General features: G+C 43.5%; 1 protein-coding gene across 1 annotated transcript in view; it reads right to left on the reverse strand.

Annotated features, from left to right (window-relative positions):
* Positions 1 to 7,644, reverse strand: part of peli3 (pellino E3 ubiquitin protein ligase family member 3) — a 19,536-nt gene extending 11,892 nt beyond the window's left edge. The window contains exon 1 of the mRNA XM_084156037.1: positions 7,369 to 7,644. The gene's annotated coding sequence lies outside the window, so the exon portion shown is untranslated. The remainder of the gene's footprint in view (positions 1 to 7,368) is intronic.
* Between the last annotated feature and the right edge of the window lie 622 nt (positions 7,645 to 8,266).

Below are 8,266 nucleotides of genomic sequence, written 5' to 3' on the forward strand. Positions count from 1 at the left end.
ATTTAGATCCTTTGCCATTTGCAAATGAGCACAAGTAAAACAAATCTCTACATTCCCTATCTGTGTTGGCAATGAGGCGAACAGAGGTTCTATGCCAATGTTGATTATAAATACCCTATTATTGATCAAAAGTGGGCGAGACCACCTACACCACGAATCCAATGAAGCCAGTGACATCACACAGCCAGCCATAATAGACCAATGCCTTGTTGACTATTTATGAATCATGAATATGGCATACCTACACCACAACAAAAAGCATAATGTTATGGTTATAAACAGACTGGAATTCCAACTCTGCTATATGTTCTCTTCCCCCAGAAGTACAAATTATGTCTGATCATAGAATTAGATTTACTGGAACTGACATTCCCATTCTATTTCTATGTGTCTGATATCCTATATAATCTTGAGTTTGTGCATTCAAACCTCAAAGCCCCATCCCTCAAAATGAACGGCCAGACCAGACAAAGAGCATGGGGACCACAGCTGTTCCGGCGAGTTGTCAATTGCATCACGACGTGAACATTAGACTTTATTCAATATAAACACGTCTAATCGGAGGCCAACACAGTGAACATCCCCTCGTAATGAGATGATGGATGACAGAGAGCAGATTTAGGCAGGCGGTTGCCATTTCATTACGGCTCTCCATTGCTATGTCTGGGAGATGGAGTGTTAGAGGAGGGGGATGGAGAGAGAGAACGGACACAGGGGAGGTAGAAAGGGAGTGAAAGAAAGAGGGAGGGGAGGGGTTGAATAGGGAGAGGAGGATGAGACTGAAATAGAAAAACCATGGCGACATGGGTGGATGGCTGGATGGATGGATGAGGAGGATTGGGAGAGAGGTGAAGAGAGACAGAGGTAGAGACACAAGATACCTTGCACTGACGTGTACAAGCACAGACAGACATAAAGCATGATGGGAAAAAATGGGAAACCAGAGATGGACAATGTGAATAGGAGGGATGGAGGCAGACAGACGACGGGACTGAGAGAGGGGACACAGTTTACGGTGTGTGGGGGGCGTGTGCGCGTGAGACAGCGTGTGTGCGCATGCTCGCCGGTGCAGGGGGTTCGGCAGGGTGATGGATTACCTGTTCTCTGCCACGCACTTTCTAATCAACCTACCGCCACAACCTGGGAGTGGAGAGAGAGAGAGACATAGAGAGAGGGAGAGGGAGAGAGGTAGAGGGTGGGAGGGGGTTATGAGAGAAAGAGACAGAGGGGGGGAGAGAAACAAAGAAAAGCTGTGTGACAAAGGAAGACAAAGGGAAAGGGAATAATAGAGAGAGAGAGAAAGAGAGAAATGCAGTCCATTGTAAAAGACTGGGATGGTGGGGGTGGTAGCTATAGGGACTAGAAAGGAATAACAACCACTGATAATACACAGGTCAACAGACACAAAGGAGAACATAGCGACATGTTTCACGGTTTCCATTGCAGTTATTACACAGGGGATCACAACGTTATCTAACGTTTATTATATTCTCTTTGGTTGGTTTTATTAAGAACATCCTTCAACCTTAACTCCCCCTCTTCTGGCTCTCTAAATGTCTCCCTCCCTCTTCTTCACCACAATTCACCCACAATTCTCTCTCCTCCTACTGCAGGGGAAGGGTGAGTGTGTGTGGGTGAGAGAGAGAGAGAGAGAGAGAGAGAGAGAGAGAGAGAGAGAGAGAGAGAGAGAGAGAGAGAGAGAGAGAAGGGAAAATGAGAGAGGAGTGAAATGGAGGGGTGAAGCTCTTCCATCTCCATCCAGTAACAAATGAACAGAGAGCTAAATATACACACCAGGAAATGATCTCAGGAATAAATTATGAATTCCTGACAACATTGATCACATTTGACTCCTTTCCAGACATTTTTTACATGTATTTTTTATTTTCTACCATATCTGGAGAAATGGAGCCACTATCATATCAGTAGTATAAGATTATAGAGGTGACAATTTCTGTTCAGTTATGGTATGTGGTTTAACATTCGTAGCAGTGGTGCTACTGTTTGCACAATAGTGCCACTATCATTGCTTGTAGTAGGGTTATTACTACATTCTTAGAAAAAAGGGTTCGAAAAGGGTTCTGCGGCTTGCCCCATAGGAAAAACCAAAAGGGTTCTACCTGAAACCAAAAGAGTTCTACCTGGAACTAAAAGGGGTTATTCAACGGGTTCTCCTAGGGGGACAGCCGAATAACCCTTTTTGGTTCTAGATAGCACCTTTTCTTCTAAGAGTGTACTGCAGTGAATTCCAGGTTATTGCCTAGTGACAGCATCTCCCTGATGCTGGATATCACTGTGAATACATTTGTGCTGCAAATGACCGTACTGTCATGGTATCTGTGATACCATCTCCAACATGTTATCTTGGTATGCAATACGACAAAAACATGGCAATGAGGGACTTAGATTTAGCACCTTGCTAAGAAAAGCAAGATGTTTGGCATGAGATAAACTGAGATTTACCGTAAATCTACTGTACCGGCATGTTTAAATTCATACCACCACCTCGATTCCAGTCCATGTCCAATGCTAGCTGATAGAGGCTATCTAGCCTACACAGTATGCACAGGTACATAAGGACATACTACACTGTCGGCACAACCAGCGTTATTGCATTGATTGCCATTCAACGGTCAGTCATGGTCTATGGTGGCCAAGGTGTCACCTGTTATCGAAGCAGACACAAAGCCTGATAGTACTGGTGTTGTGTACTAATGGGCCGGACTGAGAATGTCTGTGACCGGCCGGTGCTGTGCAGTGGGTGCTATGATGCCTTTAGTGAAGAGGGAACAACATTACCACCTCAGAGACGTGTGTGCGTGTGTTCTCTTGCTTTCCAACAAACTTCAAGAGGGTTCCACCTTAATCAGGTTGGGAAAATCACTCAAACAATGTTCTACACTAGGAGACAAATATTCTGAGTAAAGAAATCCTAATTTCACATCAAGCTGACACACAGGCTCAATAGAGTGCTTAGTCAAACTCTGAGACGACAACCACAACATAATCCATTACCAGGTTCAACCATCCATCCCATACTACATCTTAGTCCAAGTTTTATCTGTATGTTCTCGGAAAGGGGCCCTTGTTTCCATTAACATTTACATAATTTAGCAGACGCTCTTATCCAGAGCCACTTGTTCAGTGACAACACATTGTATTCCCCCAGAGTCACATTGGGGTCTCTGTCAGGTGTTATTTAAATTTTTTGGTCATCGATTTTTGGTTCCAAGCACCCTTTTTACTTTAAGAAGATTCAGAGTTGAGGATGTTCTTTTCCTTTACTGAGACTACTCTTTGTCAGGTTCAAATGGGTTCATATCTCAATAGTTAAAATGCCGGGTTAATATACAAATATCTCAATGTTTCAAATGGGTTCGGCCTACACTTGGCCTAAGGATCCCTTTAAGACTTCATAGTATTTTGCCGGTAAGTATACGTTTTTATGTAATCTCTCTGTGTTATTGCCACCGCCACCTACCTGCTTGACCCCTCTGGCTTTACAAGAAGACACACAGGTGGGCCGCTCTGCTACCTCATCACCTCTCGCCCTGTACCACACACACTCTGACTCACCATCTCTCTCTCTCTCTCTCTCTCTCTCTCTCTCTCTCTCTCTCTCTCTTTTTCTCCTTTCCTCTTTCTCTCTCTCTATTTCTCACCCTCTCACTATACCTCTCTCCTCTCTCCCCCGTCACTCATTCTCACTGTCCCTCCCTCCCTCCCTCCCTCCCTCCCTCCCTCCCTCCCTCCCTCCCTCCCTCCCTCCCTCCCTCTCTCGCTCTCTCTTTCTCCCCAGTGTCACAGCAGACAACCAGCTAGCGGACTGCCTGTATGAGTAAACATCAGTCAAGCAGGATTCATCTGTGCGACTGTAGACACTAGTCTATTTAACAAGACTGTGAAGCACGCATTTTGAATGGGATTCTGTTTAAGTGCGAGGAACTTACTCATTATGATTGTCTGTATTTACTCTTTGAAGTTGTAAACAGTATTAATGAAGTTGTGTATTTACCCTATAGGGGGAAGAGGAAGAAAAGGAGGAGGAAACTGGGGTGGGAAAAAGATACAGTGAGGGAAAAAAGTATTTGATCCCCTGCTGATTTTGTACGTTTGCCCACTGACAAAGAAATGATCAGTCTATCATTTTAATGGTAGGTTTATTTGAACAGTGAGAGACAGAATAACAACAACAAAATCCAGAAAAAACGCATGTCAAAAATGTTATAAATTGATTTGCATTTTAATGAGGGAAATAAGTATTTGACCCCCTCTAAATCAGAAAGATTTCTGGCTCCCAGGTGTCTTTTATACAGGTAACGAGCTGAGATTAGGAGCACACTCTTAAAGGGAGTGCTCCTAATCTCAGTTTGTTACCTGTATAAAAGACACCTGTCCACAGAAGCAATCAATCAATCAGAATCCAAACTCTCCACCATGGCCAAGACCAAAGAGCTCTCCAAGGATGTCAGGGACAAGATTGTAGACCTACACAAGGCTGGAATGGGCTACAAGACCATCGCCAAGCAGCTTGGTGAGAAGGTGACAACAGTTGGTGCGATTATTCGCAAATGGAAGAAACACAACAGAACTATCAATCTCCCTCGGCATGGGGCTCCATGCAAGATCTCACCTCGTGGAGTTGCAATGATCATGAGAACGGTGACGAATCAGAACTACACGGGAGGATCTTGTCAATGATCTCAAGGCAGCTGGGACCATAGTCACCAAGAAAACAATTGGTAACACACTATGCCGTGAAGGACTGAAATCCTGCAGCGTATGCAAGGTCCCCCTGCTCAAGAAAGCACATATACTGGCCCGTCTGAAGTTTGCCAATGAACATCTGAATGATTCAGAGGAGAACTGGGTGAAAGTGTTGTGGTCAGATGAGACCAAAATCGAGCTCTTTGGCATCAACTCAACTCGCCGTGTTTGGAGGAGGAGGAATGCTGCCTATGACCCCAAGAACACCATCCCCACCGTCAAACATGGAGGTGGAAACATTATGCTTTGGGGGTGTTTTTCTGCTAAGGGGACAGGACAACTTCACCGCATCAAATCTTGGGTGAGAACCTCCTTCCCTCAGCCAGGGCATTGAAAATGGGTCGTGGATGGGTATTCCAGCATGACAATGACCCAAAACACACGGCCAAGGCAACAAAGGAGTGGCTCAAGAAGAAGCACATTAAGGTCCTGGAGTGGCCTAGCCAGTCTCCAGACCTTAATCCCATAGAAATCTGTGGAGGGAGCTGAAGGTTCGAGTTGCCAAACGTCAGCCTCAAAACCTTAATGACTTGGAGAAGATCTGCAAAGAGGTGTGGGACAAAATCCCTCCTAAGATGTGTGCAAACCTGGTGGCCAACTACAAGAAACGTCTGACCTCTGTTATGCCAACAAGGGTTTTGCTACCAAGTACTAAGTAATGTTTTGCAGAGGGGTCAAATACTTATTTCCCTCATTAAAATGCAAATCAATCTATAACATTTTTGACATGCGTTTTTCTGGATTTTGTTGTTGTTATTCTGTCTCTCACTGTTCAAATAAACCTACCATTAAAATGATAGACTGATCATGTCTTTGTCAGTGGGCAAACGTACAAAATCAGCAGGGGATCAAATACTTTTTTCCCTCACTGTAAACAAAACAGACAGATTCCCAGTAGGCTCTAGCGAGAACACAGGAGGAGAACAGCAAGGCCTCTTTAACAAGCACAGCAAGACTACAGCAAGACTACAGTCCATGATGGGGAATAGGAGACTGGTTATGGAACACACAAATTGAGAATGAGATGCTCCAAACCTGTTGTTTGTGTGTAGGCTGTGTGTGTGTGTGTTGGTGTGTGTGTGGTGTGTGTGTGTGTGTGTGTTTGTGTGTGGTGTGTGTGTGTGTGTCTGTCCATAATGTCTACTGTATACACACCATCATCTACATATATTTATATTCCAGACTCTGACATTGCTCGTTCTAATATTTTTATATTTCTTAATTCCTTTCTTTGTATTATTTTGTATTGTTCGGTAGGCTATTACTGCACTGTTGGAGCTAGGAACCAAAGCATTTCACTACACCCGCGATAACATCTGCAAAATATGTGTACGCGACCAATAACATTGGATTTGATTTGTGTGTGTGTGTGTGTGTGTGTGAGAGTGGGTGTGTGTGTGTGTTTGTTTGCGTGTGTGTTATACTGTGCACATAATACACTATATGGCAAATTAACACAGATTTATTAGACTGGGACCTTTGTTTATCTTTTAAGTTTATAGTAAGACGTACCTATCTATACAGCTTATTTTATCTTTAAAAAGTATATATATTTTTTTGTGTGTCAATAATATTTATACACTTCTAGGTTACACAATGTGTACTTGTACTCCAAAGTATGAGGGAGTTATGAGCCATCTTGGTCCCCATTATCATCATGCGTATAGGATTTTGTTTTCTCATCAAGCAGGCCTCCCCAAATAACATAGTTTGCCAAACACCTAACCAGAATAAATAGGCTATGCTCAGAGTCCTTCAGCTATGCAATAAGGCTAAGCGAAACATATTTTGATATGTAATGTAAACCAACTAGGCTACACACTGACTTGAGCACTGAGAACATGATCATGGCTGGTTCTGCTCTGTGCCTTCAGGGGCCAGATTGCAGAGGATTGCGTCTCCCTCTGTTATACTCACGACGGACGCCTATGATCGCTTTATCCAAGGAGTCGCAGTAATGTTAACATTCACATTTACATTTTAGTCATTTAGCAGACGCTCTTATCCAGAGCGACTTACAGTTAGTGAGTGCATAATTTTTTTTTTCATACTGTTAACAAGGACTTGTCATTTTGCTCATAATAATCATAGCCGTAAAAGCATGGAAGATCACATTTCAGTTGGATATACATATTGCAGCTATTAAAACCTTGTTTAATGTTGGCTTGCTGAAAGAACCATCGCAGGAAAAATCTATTGGCTATATTAAAAAATTACATGTTATGGTGGAAAGTGATTATGATGGGCTGGTAATCACAATATCTTTAGGCCTCCTGAGGTTAGTGTTTTTGTTAATAGCCTACCCATTGTAATAATTGCTTATTTGTTTAACGTTTCTCTACTCCGTAGCACAGCAGTCTGTGAGGCAGAGAAGTACACGAGGGAATCCACTGCACAGACAATAAATCCTACAATATAAGACATCACCAAGCACGCAAGCACACACGCACAGACAACAGAATAGCCTATCCTATCTCCTATCATGAATGTAAGAAAATAAAAGACATAAGACAGGCCAATTGTCAACCCACTTCAGCACCAAAACACACATTGATGGACAGTAGCCTAATTGAACAGGTTGGCAAATTAATAAATAAATACCCGCTAATGTGTGCCGAAGGAGGTCCGTTTGATTTTTTATTCCCTTTTGGATTGTGTCAATCCCCGTGCGGGCTCAATATCGGGCGTCATGCCGTTGTTAAAACACCACTTGCGAAGGTATGTTGGATGGAACAACCATTGGACCGGACAGTCGGCCGGACAGTCGGCATTGCCTCTCCTTTGTCATCGGGTACAGTGGAGACTGCGAGATGCTCTTTCCTCTCGGAAACTATTCGTGGTCCAGACAGCCCGTTGTCACGCCCATCTCTCTTTAGCACTCTACCTTGGAAAAAACACAGGAGTCACACGGATACACCATCGCCCACATTATTGCCTCTCTGCGGTTGATCAGGATTCCGCGATTCTTGCGTAAGATTCGCACAATGGGCTGGCTCCACCTACCTGCTGATCCCTGCCCATGCGCATGATGCTTGTACAGTACAGTTGGTGGGTTACTGTAAAGAGGCGCTGTTCAGGAAGGTACAGTTGCCAAGGCAGTGTGTAGATTATTCTGTGTGAATGATCATGTCTTTTTTTTAAAGAAACATCTCCAGCTCTATATTCTAGGGAGATGTGATAATAGAGGCTGTAAAATTGAAGAAAGAGCAAGTTGTTGACTTGTTAAAAACAGAATAACAGAAAATACACTACATGGCCAAAAGTCTACTTTCCAACAAGTCAGATAGCCAAATTTCTGCCCTGCTAGAGCTACCCCGGTCAACTGTAAGTGCTGTTATTGTGAAATGGAAACTTATAGGTGCAACAATGGCTCAGATCACAGAACGGGACTGTAGAGTGTTGAAGCGCTTAGCATGTAAAAATCGTCTGTCCTCGGTTGCAACACTCACTACAGAGTTCCAAACTGCCTCTGGAAGCAATATGTTTGTCTGGAGCTTCA

Source organism: Coregonus lavaretus, assembly GCF_964263955.1.
Source record: "Coregonus lavaretus genome assembly, chromosome: 39".
Lineage (NCBI taxonomy): Eukaryota > Metazoa > Chordata > Actinopteri > Salmoniformes > Salmonidae > Coregonus > Coregonus lavaretus.